Source organism: Nelumbo lutea, chromosome 4 (assembly GCF_056320005.1).
Source record: "Nelumbo lutea isolate HS-2025 chromosome 4, American lotus-T2T, whole genome shotgun sequence".
Lineage (NCBI taxonomy): Eukaryota > Viridiplantae > Streptophyta > Magnoliopsida > Proteales > Nelumbonaceae > Nelumbo > Nelumbo lutea.
This window is the reverse complement of record NC_142687.1, coordinates 40,495,028-40,513,908: the sequence shown is the minus strand read 5'-3', so window position 1 is coordinate 40,513,908 and position 18,881 is coordinate 40,495,028.

Below are 18,881 nucleotides of genomic sequence, written 5' to 3'. Positions count from 1 at the left end.
TACAAAATTACTTTTGGATCAATAATTTAATCCTTAATCAACCATAAACAAAATAGATGGGATGAAAGTATAGCAATCAAATTCTTCTCTACAAAAATTGATAAAGGCAAATAAGAGGTTAAACATTCATGTTCATGAGTATTCAAATTTTAAAAGAAATTCAAATTGTTGATCAAAGAGTTGCAAAAATAGTACACGTTCTAAAACAAATTATGAAGATATGTAAGATGTGAAATAAATTTTATTTTACATTTTCTTTCTTTTCTTTTTCACATTCTTTGATTATTCAGTAATTCTTAAGTTTATAATTCCTTAACTATGAAATGCTTCTATAGTTCTTAAGTTGAGTCTATAATTCTTTGAACATATAATTCTTTAGTTTCTATTTTTTAAAGGATTTTGCAATGAAAAATTTTTAAGCCACATGAGTTAGTAATTCTTTTTTATAATTTGAGTTTGTAATTTCATAACAATTGACAAAAATTCTCATTTTTATGTCATTTAAAATTTAACATGCTAGAAAAATATGATACTAGAACAACATTGACCAATCAAAACCCTCACAAATTTTAATGAGTCGATTCCCACTATAACTTGTGAAAAGAGAAATCACTACCAGGTCCTTGTCAATTACTAAATCACTACAAGAATTTTTAATTGAGTTGATGGTTTTCATCTGGTAGTCTTTTTGAAATGCAAATAACTCTCAAAAACTTTTTACCTACTATTGTTTCACTAAGGACTGATGTTCACTTCTTGAGAAAAATAATGATGGTGGATCTCAGTCATCATTTTTTGTAAAAGCAAAATTAATAAAATACTGAATGAAATAGATTTAGCCGAAGCCAACAAAAATCTCCCCTTAAACTCTCAGGATGGATAAATGGGTGGAGATTGAACTAAGAACAAAATGAGGAGACAAATGGGAAGATAAATTTTTTGCAGGCATGGGTCCACGTCAAGAGGAAAGTTGGCATGTATCATCAGCTGGTCAATGTATGTATATTCCTTTTTATTCAAAATTCAATGTTTTCATATTATAGACTATATATGATTATTTATTTTTATATGCCACCAAAGGAGATCATAATTTTAGAATAAGATCTATTTATTCCCCTCTTTATACGGCACTCTATGATTTCACTTAGCAATCAAAGATCATATTCCATGTCATTTTCTTTGTTTAACTTGCCAAGCTTATGAACAAACGTTAGTTATCCTTTTTTATTCACTAAAATGCATTACAATCAGATTATACAAGATGATTTAACATTGTTCAAACTTGTAATTTTCATTTTCATTGTTTCCTCATCATGCATATGAACATTCATTTAGCAAAATACTGTTTAACATGGTTGTTTTTTGATTATGGCCCTTGGTAACAGAATTTATTTAGTTGATGCTGTAAAGTTGGGATAGGGCTTCGTTGGATTGACTTCATTTTAGTTTAATTTTTTTATGAAGCATAACAGCCTATGCAATTTACATCTCTTAAATTACATGGCTCGTTATCATTTTTTATTATTAACATTTTTGCTTATATTATTCCTTAGTCTATATATCAAAGATATTGATTTATCTTTTCTGATATTGATAGCAGGGCATGATTATTCTATTTTTATACTAATAAAATAATTTGATTACTACAAACTTTGTGAGAGAACTGTCACAAATAATAGAAGCTAACTAGTTATGATTTTTTTTCATCTAAAAGAAATGTAACTAAAATCTCTAAATAACTATCTGAGGTTCAAATTTATATTTAATGAAATAGTTACTTAAACTTTCTTAAAAATAAGTTGATTAGCCTTTACACATCCCTTTCTTAAGTCAAAATGCTATTGCTCTATTTTATACCATATTAGTAATTCATGATTTACTGTGAAATGTTCTGATATACATAATTTAAATGAAATTATTTTCTGTCATTTCTAAGTTAATCAAGGAGATGGTGGAAAGAATACTTTAGAAATGGGTATGCAACTCAAAACTACAAATGTGTTTTTTGTGGTACATTAGATTTTTTTTTATCTTTTATGATTCAATTTTAAATAAAGATCAGTGTTCTTGTTTTTTCTTGTATTCCAACAAAGTACACAAGTATGGTAACAACACTACATGTGAAAGTTGCAATATTGTTGTAGATGAAGAAACCTATTATGCGTAAGGTTTTTCTCATATCTTCATTGGTGCTCCATTTAAGGTTTGAAATTTTAATGTCATTAAAAATTTGTACAACCAAAAATGTAAAATTTTTCATAAATTCCCTCGAAAGATGAAGGAAATTTGGGAATAGTGATATGGAATTTGTCAATAAAACTTTAGCAAATGTTAGAAGCATAATTTGATATTGAACATTAAAAAGACCATAATAAATAATTGTAGAAGATCAATAGACTTGATGTCGATGAAAGCACTTGCTTAATTAAAGCTAAATTTCTTATAGGCATTTAAATCCCATACAATACATGAATATTATAAGGTTGGTATAAATAAAATTTGAGTCTTAGAGCAACCATTTTGTGCAGATAGTATTCTTTATTTCATAACTGTTATTTCCTTTTTGAACATAAATACTTATGGTGGTAAATAAAAATGACAAATTTATCCAAATTTTATGTAAAAAAAAACTATAAATTAACACTTTCTATATTTCCTTCCTCACTTTTTCAAATCTTAAATTTGTTGGTTGCAACTCTATATCACTTTCTCTAGACAAATTTTATGAAGACATTTGTGGTTCATTTTCTTAGTGAATGATAGGTATGAAAATAATTTTGTAGGCTTCTCTAAAAGAAATGGAAGAAATTCTCTTGAAAGTTTTTTCTAAATATGTTTATTTGTATTAGAACCTCCATTTTCCTATTTGATGCACAACTTCACAAACTAATCCTCACCTTTTGCATTTTTTGAGATATGGAATTCTAGTTATATTTAACAAATTCATAAAATAACTCTTATAATAAGTTTTTTATTAATCATTACCATTTAATTAGATGGAAGAAATCTATATATACAGATCTATATACGCACACACACAAAGGAAAATAAATGGGAGAGATAGAGATAGAGTATTTGAGACAAAGGATAATTTAAAAAATAAAAGCCAAGAAATTCTAGGAAATGTTTATTTTTCATAAATTTCAACCATGACCACCTCCCTCAATGTCTTATTTTTATACACTTTTTTTTATCAATATCTCAATGTCTTATCAAGAGGCTATTAACTATTTATCAAATTGCAGAGCAAGGTTGATGACTATAGTAAAAAAAATTATTTTATGTTCAAGCTCCAAACAAAACAGAATGGCAGAAAGGATTCATGTAGCTAAACCCATAGTTAGGACAAGTCTTAGATGATGGTGATGATTTCTATATGCTCAAACTCCTATTTTCTCCACATTCTTTACCATTACTTTTATCCTCAAACTCCTCTTGTGGTTTGATGCATTTCTATATGCTATCCTATGCTAGGAACCCTCTACTTATCGTATTTACAAGGTGTAAGGAACCACAATTTTTTTACCTTTGTGTCACAATAAGACTCATTGAGAATTTCTAGTTGCCTCCTAAAGCTTTTCCACCAAACTTAGTAATCTTAGGACTTAAAGTCAAATAGTACAAAGTTTGTTTACTTTTTAACTATTATGAATATTATTTAGTTCAGTGCTGCACTTTAAACATGAAGTGGTCATGCTTGTCTATATTTGGTAAAATATGGGGCCAACATGTCTTGAAGGCATTAACAGGACAAGAATTTGATGTATAGGCAAAGAATGTGGAGAAAATAGGCATGGGTGCATGGTAGAAGGCTTTAATCCCTATCTTCTTTGAATATTAAGATGGTAACAATGATAACTAGCAATAAATGAAAAGGTGTAAGTACAGAAACTTAGACAAGGATGACTAGACATTGTTACACAACATCCTATTCCAAAACTCATATATAAGGCAACATTTTTTTGAGTTATTATCCTTAAGTACTAGGAATATATGGCATTAAAATTTCCTCAAAGGAAAATTTTTAGTGTAACAATGTTTTAGGTGTACCTAAGTAGATAGGAAATGCATATTTTAAGGCATATGCCTTGCTTTAACATGGGCAACACCACCTCATAAATGCGTGTGCTTGGGCTAAAGTACAAGGTGACTTAGAAATGTGCCTTTTATGAGTATACTTTTTTAATTTTTTTATATCTTCATGTGCTTTATAAATTTGTAAGTCTATTAATTCCTAAGTAACTTTTTTTTTTTTTTTTGTTCATGCACTAGTAATGATCTATTAACCACATTAAGAGGGCTTGTACTTTCTCTACAATCTACTTAATGGTAGCTAGCCTCGATGAGAGGATTCATACTTCTGAGTGAAGATTAGTCTCCCTCTCTGCCCTGCTCCCTTTTTAGAGTTGTCAAACTATAATCTTAAATGACAATAAGCATCATCAAATTTCAAGCAGTTTGAATAAAAAACAGAGAACAGAGTTTATTAAGAGAGAAAAATATATGGATTGGCCGATGAACTATCAACCAAGAATTGTCTAGTTATGGATCTTTATAGAGTAGTCAAACTATACAGGAATTCTAGGATGATTAGGTTAAGTTACATGAAGAGTTTTAAATAAACAATGACTATACAAGATAAACAATAATTGTACAAAGATAAGTCTATCAAGATCTTGGAGAGTCAACCTTGTACATGCCAGATGTAGATGTGTATGTTCTATCAGCCCCCACAAGCTGAGTGTGGTAACGCAAAGCTTGGATCTAAGCATCTTTGAAAGTGAGCAATAGGTAAAGGTTTGGTGAATATATTAGTAATTTGATTAGCAGATGGCATGTATCTGATGAGTAACTTCTTACCTAGGGAGAGATCCTAAAGAAAGTGAAATCAACCTCAACATGCGTTGTTCGTGCATGAAAGACGGGATTGGCGTCCAAGTATGTGCCGCTAGTGTTATCACACCAAATCACAGGAGGCGGAGAGGTGTACCCAAGATCTTTGAGAGACTGAATCCAGAGAAGTTTTGTAACAAACAAGAGATCGAAATTCGGACTCAGTGCTACATCGAGCAACGGTGGTCTGCTTCTTGGAACTCCAAACATTGAGGTTGGCGCCTAGATAAATAGAATATCCCCCCCCAGTCAACCGCTGGTCATCTAAACAATTGGCCCAATTGGCATCAGTGTAGCCGGTGAGATGACTAATGAGGTAGAAGTAAAACAAATCCATAATCAATTACTGACCTCAAGTAACGTAGAATTCTCTCGATAGTTGACCAACGTTCATCTATTGGGGAGTGTAAAAACTAGTAGACTTTTTTAACAGCAAATAAGGTATTAGGTCTCACGATGGTGACATACTGATAAGTTTCTACAACATTTTGGTACTCAATTGGACCAGACAAGCAAGTGTTGGAATGATGAGAGAGCTTGCAAGAGGTAGCCGTTAGGGAGGATACTAGTTTGGCACCATCTAATCTGGTCCAGCACAAGAGTTGCAAAATGTAACAATTCTAAGAAAGACCAAATCAGTGGAAGAAAAATGTGCTTCTATTCCCAGGAAATACAGAATTCCCAAGTCCATAAGAGGAAAAATGTCTAATAGAGAAGCAAAATATTTATCAATGGCAACTAAAGAGGTACCCATTAACAGTATATCATCCACATAGATCAACATGTAAAGAGTGTGACACTATAGCAATCAAAAATGAAGAGAGAATGATCGATGAAGGAATTTCGAAACACCATACCAAGAAGAATTAAGTTAAGCCAAGAATACTAGGCCCGATGAGCTTGGCCCAAACCATTGAATGCTTTTATAAGTTGGCAGAAAGACATGTAGAAAGGAATTATGGATATCGAGCTATCAAATGGGCCAAGAATGAGATACTGCCAAAGCAAGGATGGTACGTACAGTAACCGGTTTGATGACTGAATTGAATTGCTTGGGTATTTGGTGAAAACCTTGCATAACTGAATTGAATTGCTTGGGTTCATATGGAACTAACTCCAAGGTTCCATTGGTAAGTAATGCATTATACTCCACTACATAGCCTCACGCTGGTTGAACACTTCAATGAAGTGTTGTGGCTTAAGCTCATCATCAAAAAGAAGAAAGAAGAGAACATATAGAAGAAGGTACCATGTAATAGTGTGGGACCTTGGAGGAAGGGTACCATCCATTGATCTGGTTTGTATGGAGAAACTATGAGTTGTCAAAGGCGAAACTACTAGAGTGTTAGCAAAAAGGTCCTGAAGACTGCAATAATGTACAGGTGGGGGAGAGGAACTAGCAAAATGTGATGATGATGATGCATCGGTAGAAGCTATAACAATCGGTGATATATCATGAGGGGAAGACGATGACTCAACATGAGATTGAGGTACAATATCAAGGGGATCCAATGGAGCAAATGATGGAGAAACATCCTGAACCAGGGCTGAAATATATACACCAGTTGATGGAGGTTTCTCAGTTGATCAAGATGAGTGGAAACCAGGAAACAGTCCTTCATCAAACACAACATGGCGGTTAACAAAAATTCTTCCAATGGGAACATGAAGGCACTTATAGCCCCTTTACACATTACTATAACCAATGAACAAGCAAGAAGAGGAGCGAAACATAAATTTGTTCTTGTTGTATGGTCTTAGCAAGGGATAACAAGCACAACCAAAACCAAAACAGAGAAGCATCGAGTAGTCTAGAGGTTTGTGAAATAGCTTCTCATAAGGAGAGCTACCTTGCAGAGGATTCAAAAGCCTATTAATTAAATAGATTGAGCTTCACCTACCTCAATCTAGAAGGAAAAGGGAAGATTCGAGGTGGCCAGTAGAGATAAATAAAGTTGATTTAATAACGTGCTTGTGCTTTCGTTCAATAGAGATATTTTGCTCATGTGTGTGTGTGGACAAGCCAGTCAATGGGTAATTCCTTGTGAGTCCAAAAGAACTTCAACATGCCATTTAAATTTGAGAAAAACATTAAACACTTCTCATTTATGAACCATAGGATAGATATATCCATGAAAAATTAGAAAAATCATGCATGAAGAAAACATAATAAAAATGACTATTGTTTGACTTAATTGGGGTCGGACCCCAGACATCTAAATTAATTAAATCCAGAGTCATATGATGAGTAGAACCTGAGTCTAAGTACCAAGTAGAATCAAAAGAAGAGATAACATGGTGTGAATTGACAAATTGCATTGTGCTAACTCCAAGAAAAGTTGCTTGTTCATTAGAAGAATCATCTTGAGGACTAAAAACATATCTCACTCGTCAACATTAAAGAGCACTACGATCGATCTTGCTATAGACTTAACAAATAATTAAAGCCATTTAGTTGAAAGAATTGTTGATAATTGTGTTGAGGATTGTCACACCCACAACCACAGCCTTGACCATTGAACATTGGATAGAACTCCATTGTTGCCTGTTTTGTTGAGAAAATTTATTGTTATTTCCTTTGCCTTTTAACTCTTAGCAAGATTTGCATTAGGAGAATCAAAGAATCGGGCTTGTTCCTCAAGCTAGTTTTCATGATTGAGCAAAGAGCCTAACACATCTAAGATGCCAAGATTTGATGAATCTGGTTGGTTGGTAATGGCGGTCACCACCAATTCGTATTCGCTCTCTAGTTTGGAAAGAATGTATAGAACAAGTTCTGACTTCAAAATTGGTTCTGAAACAGTGGAGAGGCTATCAGGGATTGAATTGGCAAGTTGGACATTGGTTGAGATTAGCAAAGCTCCCTTCTTGAGGCTCTATAGTTATAGTTATAGAATCCTTGACCAAGAGCGAGTGGAATAACTCTGAGCCAAGGTTCCCCAAACTTTAGCTTAAGTTGATAGGCCCACTACCTGGCCCATAACTCTGAGTCAATATCCACCCATTTATTAGATTGCAAGCCTATCCTCTGTAGGATTAGGAATCTCTTCTAGAGGTGGCTCCTTCTAATGAGGTGGTGATGATGAAGAATGTAGGAACTGGGCAGACCACAGTAATTATCTGCACTTAGTTTCATTGGCGTATAGTGTGTTATGTTCTGTATAAAGGGAAAAATGCTTGTAGCAGTTAAGGCTTAGTTTGGAAGAAGTACAAATACAAATATGTACAGTATAAATATATACAAAATAATATAAAATACAAAGCTTAGTTTGGAAGGTTTTGCACTCTACTATTGTATATTGGACCGGTCCAAAATGGTCCAAAATATTTATTGGGTTGGATTGGACTTGATCAATTTGTAATGGATTCACATTTGACTAGATCTGATTGGACCAAATTCAATCCAATTGGCATTCTAAATTTACCCTTCCATCTAAAAAGATTTCATTTCGATCAATTCTCTACATTCAGACCTATTTCAACCCTCCATTTTCTGACCCAAGAACCATCCATCATTGAACCAAGATCCCGGTCTGACCCTCTGAACTGATTTGATCCAATTTTCTCAAAATTACAAAAATACACCTAGATGTCCCCAAAATTACAAAACTACCCCTGGCTCCCATATAAATTCAACCTAAGTTATCCATTCGCGCTAATCCACTGTTCACTCTCCCTGACCTCTGACACAACGGCCGATCGGCGGTGGAATCCTTCCCCCATTCTCCCCCCTCTTATTTTTTCTCCATTTTTATCTCATTCCCTCTCTCTTGGCCACTCCCATAGTTCCCTCTCTCGTCCGTCGAACCAGACCCTAAAGAATCGGTTCCCCTTCTTCCCCGTTCGAAAAGAACAGAGGCGACAACGGCGGCAGCTCGGCGACGAACCCCCCCTTTCACCGGTCTCTCTATCTCTTTCTTTCTTCCTCCCCTTTTTCTTCTTCTCTTCCCTGAACCGAAAGCTTCCCGCCACTGTTCATTGTCATCTCTGTTGAACAACGGCGGCACTCTCTCCCCTCTCCCAGAGATCCTCCTCCATTTTAGTTTCCTCATTCTTTTTCGTTTCTTTTTTTATTATTTTTTCATTTCCTTCTCAGCGAAATCACCCTTCCTTGCTCCGGTCGCCGTTACCCCTTTCTGTGAAGAAACAGAGCACCCAGTCATCGGCGGAAGCATCGTTTTCTACCAGATCTGGTAAATGCTCCGTCATTTTCGGCGTCGCCTCTCCATTCTCCACCGTTTTCCGGTGGTTTCTTCTCTTGTCCCTCTCTCAGCATTTGGTAGCAGACTGAGACTTTCCTGTTTAGTGAGCCTGAAACAGGCAAGTTGCAGAGGTCATTCTCAGCTTGCTCGTACTTACAAAGTGGAAGTGGGATTCGTTCAACCTCCTAATTTGATCTTGATCCACCGAATACATCGGACTTACCTAAAGTTCATATCATCATTCATGTAAACCTAAACCTAATCGCCTTTGTTCGTTTTTATTTTTACAATGAGGATTCGAAGTTGAGGTGTAGACCGATGGAATATGTCCTATAGGATTCCTTCCCGTAGGTTTTGTCCCCAATTCAATTCAAACTGAAATTTATTGTCTCATCTATCCTTAGTTAGATGTAGAAGTTGCATAGTAGATCTCGTAATGTTAGTCAGCTGTCTCTTTATTTGTTGTTTCATCAAAGTAGGCTTTGGTCATGTATAGTGCTGATTACGATAATTTATCTAGTTTTTGTCGTCAGTTTCATACCTCTCTTTTCTAGTTTATCATCTTCTGTTGTGTAGATTAGGTATTATTTTGTTTTAGATGTAAGTCATGGCGGGTTTATATTCTATTTTGAAATCACAGTACCGATAGTAACTCTCTTTAATCGTTTCGAACATGTTTCCGTTGTAGTAGTTTATGATAGCAATTATTCTCACGATTTATTGTAGTAGCTCAGTACAATACCTGAATGGGGTTTCGGTAAATGCAAAGATTTCTGATTCAGAATGGCTTATCAAATAGAAACTAGTGAAGAAATAATAACATATGTACGTAAAATGATGTGAAGAGTTTCTTTTTTACTTTTTTTAGCATATTTCTGCTATTCTGAATTTTTTTCATTTATACTTGGCTGTTCATGTTAGACCCACCGGAAGAGACACCTTTCCTCTAACGGGTGTTTGGGCTTTGGAGTCATTATTAAACTAAATACACTTTTTAATATTAATTTCAGATCTTATTGCTTTCATTTCCTAATTTGATGAATGATAATTCTAAATCCAACCCAAATGACAAGTGAATCATTTCCCGATGCAGAACACCACTATAAATCAAGAATTCACAATCCTTGGCTTTTTGGTTGAGCATAGTAGCGAATGAATTGAGATCTCTCTTGGATTTTGAGCTTGCCCTTGGTGAAAGCAACAAGTGTGTTCTAAATAACGACACTACACCCCTTGCCTTTGAAGATATGAATATGGGATATCTTTGCATGGGGATTAATGTGGTTTGAATTTGAAAGGTAGAGATTATTGGCTTGTGATAAAACACACACATCTACATCTGGCGTGCACAACATTGACCCTCCACGATCCCGATAGACTTATCTTTGTACAATCATTGTTTATCTGAAACTCTTCATTTAACTTATCCTAATCATTCTACAACTCCTGTATAGTTCGACTACTGTGTAAAGATCTATAAATCGATAACTCCCGGTTGATAATTCATTAGGTTTGGTCCAATCCAAAGCATTCCACTCACTGTTTCTCTGTCGCCATCGCCACCGCCACCACTGTCGTGATCTGTATCTGACCACTTTCGCCGGTGATTTTTTCTTCAAATTTTTAAAATAAAATAGAAAAAAGGAAAAGAGATGCTGAATCATCAAAACCCTAGCTTTTCAAACCCAAAAGCTCTACTCTATCGTGAAGACGATGCAGAGAAGCAAAAGAAGAGCAAGAGTAGAGGAGCCATGGAAATGGAGGTAGAAATGTTCTTTTCCGCCATTGTTGAGCTCAGCTAGAAGCTCATCTGAGCTCAACTTTCCTTGAGTTCAAAAGGGTCTATGAAGCAAAGCAGAAATAATGTTCGGCAAGCCCCGATCTAAACAGCAAGCCTAGATCCCAGAAGGAATCCAGATCTGAGATCTGAGAAATACTCAGATCTGAGTTCCGGTTGTCATCCGCCGTTTTGATGTAGGTAAGATCCGGTTGTCATCCAGTGAGGTAGTTGCTACCGCCGCTGGTTCGAGTTGCAGTGGCGGTGGCGGAATAGGGGAGAAAGAAAAAGAAAAAGAAGAAGAGGAAGAAGAGGGAGAAAGGAAGTTGCTACCGCTGCTGGTTCGAGTTGCAGCGGCGGTGGCAAAACAGGGGAGAAAGAAAAAGAAGAAGAGGAAGGAGGGGGAAAGGAAGTTGCTACCGCCGTTGCAACTCGAACCAACGGCGGTGGCAAAACAGGGGAGAAAGAAAAAGTAAAGAAAAAGAAAAAGAAAAAGAGGAAGAGGAAGAAGGAGGGAGAAAGGAAGTTGATACCTGGTTCGAGTTGCAGTGGTGGCGGCGGCGGTTGCGTATCCCCAGTACCCCTACTGTTGCGTATCCCTGATACCCATACTGGAGAGGAGTCTGAAGCATACATCCGATATCAGGCCTCCACGGCTTTGATCATGTTCCTCGCAAATGGCACCACTTCCATTAAGATGAATAGCGTTGCCATAAATGCCCAATTCGAGTTCTAGTTCTTTAGTATTTCTGCGATGCCCTAGAGCTATGATTGCCCTTTCCAGTCCGGTCTAGGTGGAGCTCCACCGCCGTGTTTAGATCCGCCACTACAAGTGACGGCGATTGAAATAGGGGAAGGTAATATAGGTGGTGGCACGACTCCTCCCCGTTTTTGTGATGCATTCATCATTTACAGTCTGTGCAGTTGTTCTTCTCTCATGTCTGTGCATGAATACGGTATTGCGTCCCATAGATGTCACCACAGCCATCATTGCCGTTGCGGTTGTCGCTGCCGGTATCAACACCGGTCTCGGTGGAAATGAAACAGACCTGCTGGCCTTGTTAGCCTTCAATTGCCTCGCCTAACGGTGAAACTGGAAGCCTCCGGTCCGGGAAAGAAGGCATCACCGGTGCAAGCCTCTGGGGAAGAATTGGCTTCTCATTCCTTGATATTTTGCACCATTGAAGAGGAAGAAGAGTCTCAATTTCCGCCGAGACTTGCTCCATTGAAGAGGAAGAAGAGAGCAAATATGGCATTTCGTTTTCTTCTGTTAGCACTTAACGGGAATGGCAATTGTTAGAAAACTTAAGGCTACGGCAAGACATTAAACACCGCGTGTCATTACCGTAAAGATAGTTTAAGAGATTTACCCTTAAATTTAAAAGCATTTTATTTTAAAACATGATAACATGCCCTTTCAAATATAACAATGTTAAAGCTTAATTGACTGATAAAAAAAAATGTTAAAGCTTAATCGACCTTAATCCTTAGAAAAAAGAAGTTAGGACAACCCAAATCTAACCTAACCCGGGTTGGGTTAGGGTAAATGGGACCCAACCTAGCCCGGCCTGCCTTACATTCCTAGTTAAAATGGAGGTCATAGCCAGCTGGTTGAAGAGGTCAACGCTCGGCAGATAGCCTATTTGTAAATAGGCAGCTTTTTGTGGATTGGAGACTGGAATGGCAAATGGATGGTAAATACACTAATTAAACATTAACAGCTGGTTGGTTGGAGACATGGAGACCGGGTGTCTAAAGTGTGGTTTACTGAATTCTGCTATTAAATAGCTACTATACAGGATAGAAAAAAGACCAAATTCTGCTTCAGAAGTGTTCATGGGACAAGTAATTGAAGTGAGGTTTCCTGACTTTTGATATTAAATTGCTACTATACATGGTTATACTTATAAATATAGGCAGAAACAGGGAAAAGCGAAGAATCCGTATAGTTGCATCCTTTTCAAGAGAATGGTGGAGGTCCTCGAACTGCACAACTGCATTTTTATCTGAATTTCAAACTTAAATTTTAGTTGGAAGTCAAAGGTCTGATAACCAACAAGCGTATTGCATTTGGAACAACATATCGCGTTGGAGATGGAGACCAATCCATAGGGTTTCCAGAGGGGGTGGGACGGCAAAATTTTACACATTACATGGTAATTCAAATATCCAATATTTTCCAAACATCTTTCATCTGAGCGGTTGAATTGTTCATCCCGATAAATCGGTACCTTTTTGGTCTGTTTACCAATTGGCCCATTATTCTGCAAAAACTTGTTGTTTTTTAACTATTGAACCGGTTGACCCGAACAATGGTTAGTAGGTTGATAACTATTTTCCATATTTTATCTGTGGGGACCATTGTGATGTATATGTTTTGGGAAGTGAAAGCTAAACAATAGAAATACATAAGAATATACAGTTGTTTTATATTTTATTCTTTTAAATAATTAATAATTAATTATATTTAATATACAACTTTTAATAACTTTTTACAATACAAAAATATCAATAATTAATTTCAACTAGGGTTGTTCATCAAACCAATAAAATTGATCAAACTAATCAACCCGAGTTAGTCAGCTTTTTAGTATTTCTAGGGGGATTCAGTTCAGCAATTTTCCAACATGAGCACGTCAAGTCAGTTTTGATTTGATTGTTTGTAAATTGAGCAAAACCAAACATAATACCACTATAATTTTTAAATTTAAATCTTTTGAATCGACTCACCAAATAAAAAACTGACCTAAATCGTTATAAATCGAGTTGGCTGGTTTTCACTAATGGTTGGTTGGTTTCAGGTAGCCAACTCCCCAACCCGACTAGGTCAATTTGGTTGGCCAAACAACCTAAAACTGAACTACACAAACCCGTGAACACTCTTAATTTTAGCTAAACTAATAGATTAATTTTTAATAAATAACAATACAAAAATATATTATACATAATTATTGAAAATATATTTATCACAAAAATACAATAAACAATTACTAAAAATGCAATCAATATAAATTTTAGTATATATAAATATATAATAAATATAGATTAGGATTTTAAATTATTAATAATGATTATCAAGTTTTCTAAAAGTTATTTTCTAGAATAATTAAATGATATAATGTTTTTATTATTAGTACATTAATAGTTGCAATTATTATTCTATTTTTTAATATATGTTGAAAACATTTCTTTGAAATTTTTATTACCAATTTTTTTTTATTTGAAAACTTCAATACCTCTAAATTATTAAATCTATTTTTCATTATTTCAATAATTTTTAAAAAATTAAATTATTTATATTTTATATTATTATAATTATTTTCGTGTTTTTGATCATTTTCTTAATGTTATTACAGAATTTCGTTATTTAATATATTTTGTTTGTTTTAAAATAATATTTAAAATATGATTTAGTTATTATTTTTTGATATTTAAAATATTTAAGAATTAGTTATTTAGAATATTATTTAGTTATTTAAATATTACTTATTTATTGAATTTCATAATCCTTAAAATTATAATTTACACTATAATTACATATTTTTTTATTAGTTTTGTAAAATATAAAATTAATAATAATTCAAATATTATGAAATCTATTATAATGAAATTTCTACTTTTAATATTTTTTTAAAATTATTACATAATTTATTTATTTTAACTATTTAAAACTTATTTATGTTATATAATTTTTATTTAAAATATTTATTTATTAAAAATTTTAAATAATTATTTGAATAATATTTAAATTGAATAATCCATAAAATTATAATTTATATTGTTAGTACATAATTTCGTTATAAATTTCATATAAATATAAAATTATTAATAATATGAATATTATTAAAATCTATTATAATTATTTTTGTGTTTTTAATAAATATTTTAAAGTTATTACATAATTTCATTATAATATTTAAATAATTCTTTTATTTTTAATTAGAATATAGATGAAAAGTGAGGGAGAGGGTAAATAGGAATTAAAGATAATTTAGGAAGAAACTCTCTACTAAATTAGAGATATTTTAGTGTATAAATAGGAATTATAGATAATTTAGGAGAAAATGGGAGATAGTGGTGCCACTTGATGAGATTAGATTAAATTTTGTTAGAGAGAGATTTTAGGAATTGATGGAGGGAAATTTGGCCCGACCCCTCGGCCACGCAACACGTGGAAGCAACCGAGAGTGACCTGGCAGAAGCGCTAGCTCGGCACGGCAGTGGGCCCACAACCTCGGGCATGGAACATCGTCAACTTAAGACGATTTTACCTATAAATTATCAAACTAAGCAGGCCATGAGCCACTACCAGAGCCTAAGGGCCAGAATGTCAAACTAATAAAGACCTTGGCACCCTAAGGCCCAGAAAACCGAGCTAACAAAGATGACCTCGGCACTGTAAGCAGACCATGAGCCACTACTAGAGCCTAAGGGCCAGAATGTCGAGCTAACAAAGACCTCGGCACCCTAAGGCCCAGAAAACCGAGCTAACAAGGACCTCGGCACCGTAAGGGCCAGAATACCGAGCTAAAGAGGACTTCGGCACCTCATCAACGATGGCAATCTGCACATTAATGGATCTCGAGGTGCATAGCCCAAATCGGGATCGAGCACAGCCTTACTACGTTAACTCACCTCGGGGCCTAAGTCTAGCAGTTCGGCAACATAGTCAGCTCGGCGAAAAAAGAAAATAACTGCCCAACACTTTGCCAAAAAGGGGAACTATTCATTACAAAATAAACTTGTTTACACTTCATCCAAAAATCAAAAAACAAAAACACAAATGAGCTCACAAGCCCAGAGGTACATCTTCCTCGCCTTCAGAAGCGACTTCGACAATACCCGAAGGACCCGCTTCGTCTTTGGAATCCGTGTCATCATCAGCTACAGCAGCCATTTCCGGAGTGATGTGCGAAGTGGTTATGGCACTAATGTCGAGCTTGGGGTACGTGTTCCTTATCATCCATTAGATCAACTTGAAACCCCTTCTGTACGAGCCAACCATCATATCGTCAAAGCACGGAGAAGTGATGTAATCCTTGACGGCTTTCACCTTCGCCTCCTCAACGGCCTGAGAGAAGATCTAAGTCTTCTCCCTGATATCATCCTGAAGGTACTCGACCTGATGCTCCAGGTTCAACTTCAGGTCCGCCATGTGTCTTACCACCATTCCTAAGGCCTCTTTGTCCCTTCAGGACCTCGATAGCTCAACTCGCGCAGCACGGGAAGCCGCTTCAGCAGCTTGTGCTCGCTTCAAGCCCCTCTCCGCCTGGATTGCCAAAGCGTGGATAGAGGAGTTCACCTGCCAGAATGAGGACAAATCAGCTCGGTAAAAAAAAAAAAAAATCAGGAGGGACAAACACTACTTCGACTTACCACCATGGCATGAGAGGCAGCCCGAGCGCCTATGAGATTTGTAGGAAGATCGGCCCACGCCGCAACCTCCTCGGGGCAAATGGCCTTCTTGCTTTTTCGGAGCGCGTAGCTCGGCGTCAGCACGCTCCCAACTTCATCGTGACTTCCCGAGCCTGAAGGCGCAGCCCGGGTATAAGCAATGTCGGCATAGGGGACCCCTGCTGCTTCCTGAACTGGAGGGGGCACCTCGAGCTCCCCAGGAGGCTCCATTCTCAGTGCCTCGGGCTCCGTAACCCGGGAAGGATCGGCGCAGACCCGCTTAGCAGCTCGTTTCCTCCTTTTCATACCAATGAACAGACTCACACCTCGAATCTTCTCTACCTCCATAACACCTACAAAAAGGAGCTCGGTGTCAAAAGATGAGAATAAAAACAAAAGCAAAAGTATCGTCTGAGCAAGAAACCTATCCGAACTCATATCGGCCTGAATAAGCTTGTCCTCCGTCAAGTAGACTTCGCATTTGAGCCCAAGCCGGGCCCAGTGCTGGAGGCCCTTCACCATATCTTCGCCTAATGCGACACCGAGGTTAGGAATGGCCAACCCCCACTCAGTAAGAAACGGCCACCCCATAGCACTTCGAACCACAAAGTAGTCCCGCTTCCGTGCCGGGACCTTATTTGGGAGATCACGTAAGAGCTTGAAGCTCGAACGAGGTGACAAGTAGTACGCCCTCCTACGCCCGGGTAGGGGACCCGCTTGTTTCTAATAGCAAAAAAATTTTCCAGGTCCAAAGGAAGGTAGTGTTCACAGCAAAGGGAGATGGTCCCGATAAGGTTACGGATAGATTTCGGGGGAAGCTGACCTGTAGTGACGCCGAAGTGGTTCATGACCTCGACAATAAGGGGATGGAAGGGAAGGCACAGCCCAACAATAAGCTGCTCCCGGAATATCACGATCTCGTTCGGACCGTGCTCCCAAGGAAAGTCGCCCAAGGGTAAAATATAAGTATACTCCCCGGCCAGGTTGTATTGGGCGATAAGGGACCAAAGCCTCTCGGGCGTCATAGTGGAAGGTCCGAACTTGTCTAGCACCTGACCTCGACGGGAGGTGGATGCCAAACTACCCAAGCTAACTCGGCCTACGGGCTCAAACTCGAGCTCTACTTTGGGCCCTGCCTCGGACTCACTAAGGCTGTCGGGGGCAGCAGCTCGGTTCGTAGAACCAACATCAGACCCCCCAGGAGACTATCTAAATTACCTGAGCTAGACATCGAAACAAAGAGAAGGCTGAGGACTCACCAGGAAAAGCTACCGGACTACGAAAAAGTGATGCGAGCTCAAGGAACAAATGCTAAAAGATGGTGAAGGAAAGTGACCAGGGCTAGACATCGAAACAAAGAGAAGACTGAGGACTCACCAGGAAAAGCTACCGGACTACGAAAAAGTGATGTGAGCTCAAGGAACAAATGCTACAAGAGCTAGACATCGAAACAAAGAGAAGGATGAGGACTCACCAGGAAAAGCTACCGGACTACGAAAAAGTGATGCGAGCTCAAGGAACAAATGCTAAAAGATGGTGAAGGAAAGTGACCAGGGGCCTCCCACTATTTATAGCCACTGTACTTGCGCATCAATGGCTCCCCGCGAAACTAGCTGCGCACCCCTCGAGGAGAAGTCAGTTTGGCGCGCATTCTTGACGTTCAAAATTTTGAAACCGTTTATGCGCGTGAGCTGCACACAACCCGGGATTGACCCCTAGTCGAACCAAGCTGACCCTGGTCGGGCCAAGAACACAAGCAGGTCAGACCGGAGAAGTTCCAAACCAAAGCCAAAGCATCATGAGGCAAATCCACCCGTCATCCCGTCAACTCCCCACGCCGGGTCAGGACCCCGGGCATGGGGAGTGAGGGCAATTGATGGAGGGAAATTTGGCCCGACCCCTTGGCCACGTGACACGTGGAAGCAACTAAGAGTGACTTGGCAGAAGCGCCAGCTCAACACAGCAGCGGGCCCACAACCCAAGCTCCCCCAAAGAAGGAACCTACAACCCGAGCTCCGAGAAAAAGAGTCTCGAGCTCCCCCAAAGAAGGAACCTACAACCCGAGCCCCAAGCTAAAGAGTTCCGAGCTCCCCCAAAGAAGGAACCTACGACCCGAGCTCCCCTAGGAAGAACCCAGCTCTCCCTTGGAGGTCCTAAGCCTTACAAGGAGCACAAAAGGCAAAAACCCGAACTGCCCAATGAGTTTGGCAGAAGGTTGGAGTTGTTGAAGGTCAAAACCAGAGAGAGAAACCTAAACGGCAGAAAGTTGGAGAGAGTCCAATGAGTTCCAACTCCCAACATGTTTAGATTTCCCTTTTCCATTGTTTTTTTTTTTTTAATTATTTTGACAAAGATAATAAAATAATAGATAACTCCTATTTAATAGAGCAAAAGTGTTTGGATGAAATGCGCATTAACTGGGACAAGTGTCACACAACTATTAGATGCTCACTCATTGTGCTTACTTAACGTGCCTACTACATCCGGACCTCAATCAGAGAACTTGTTGAAGTGAAATAGGTTCAGATAAATCTCATCCAGTAGATCACTTATAGGCCCCGCTCACTTTTCAATAAGTTATTTACCCACGTAAATGCAGTTACCTGGGTAAGTTT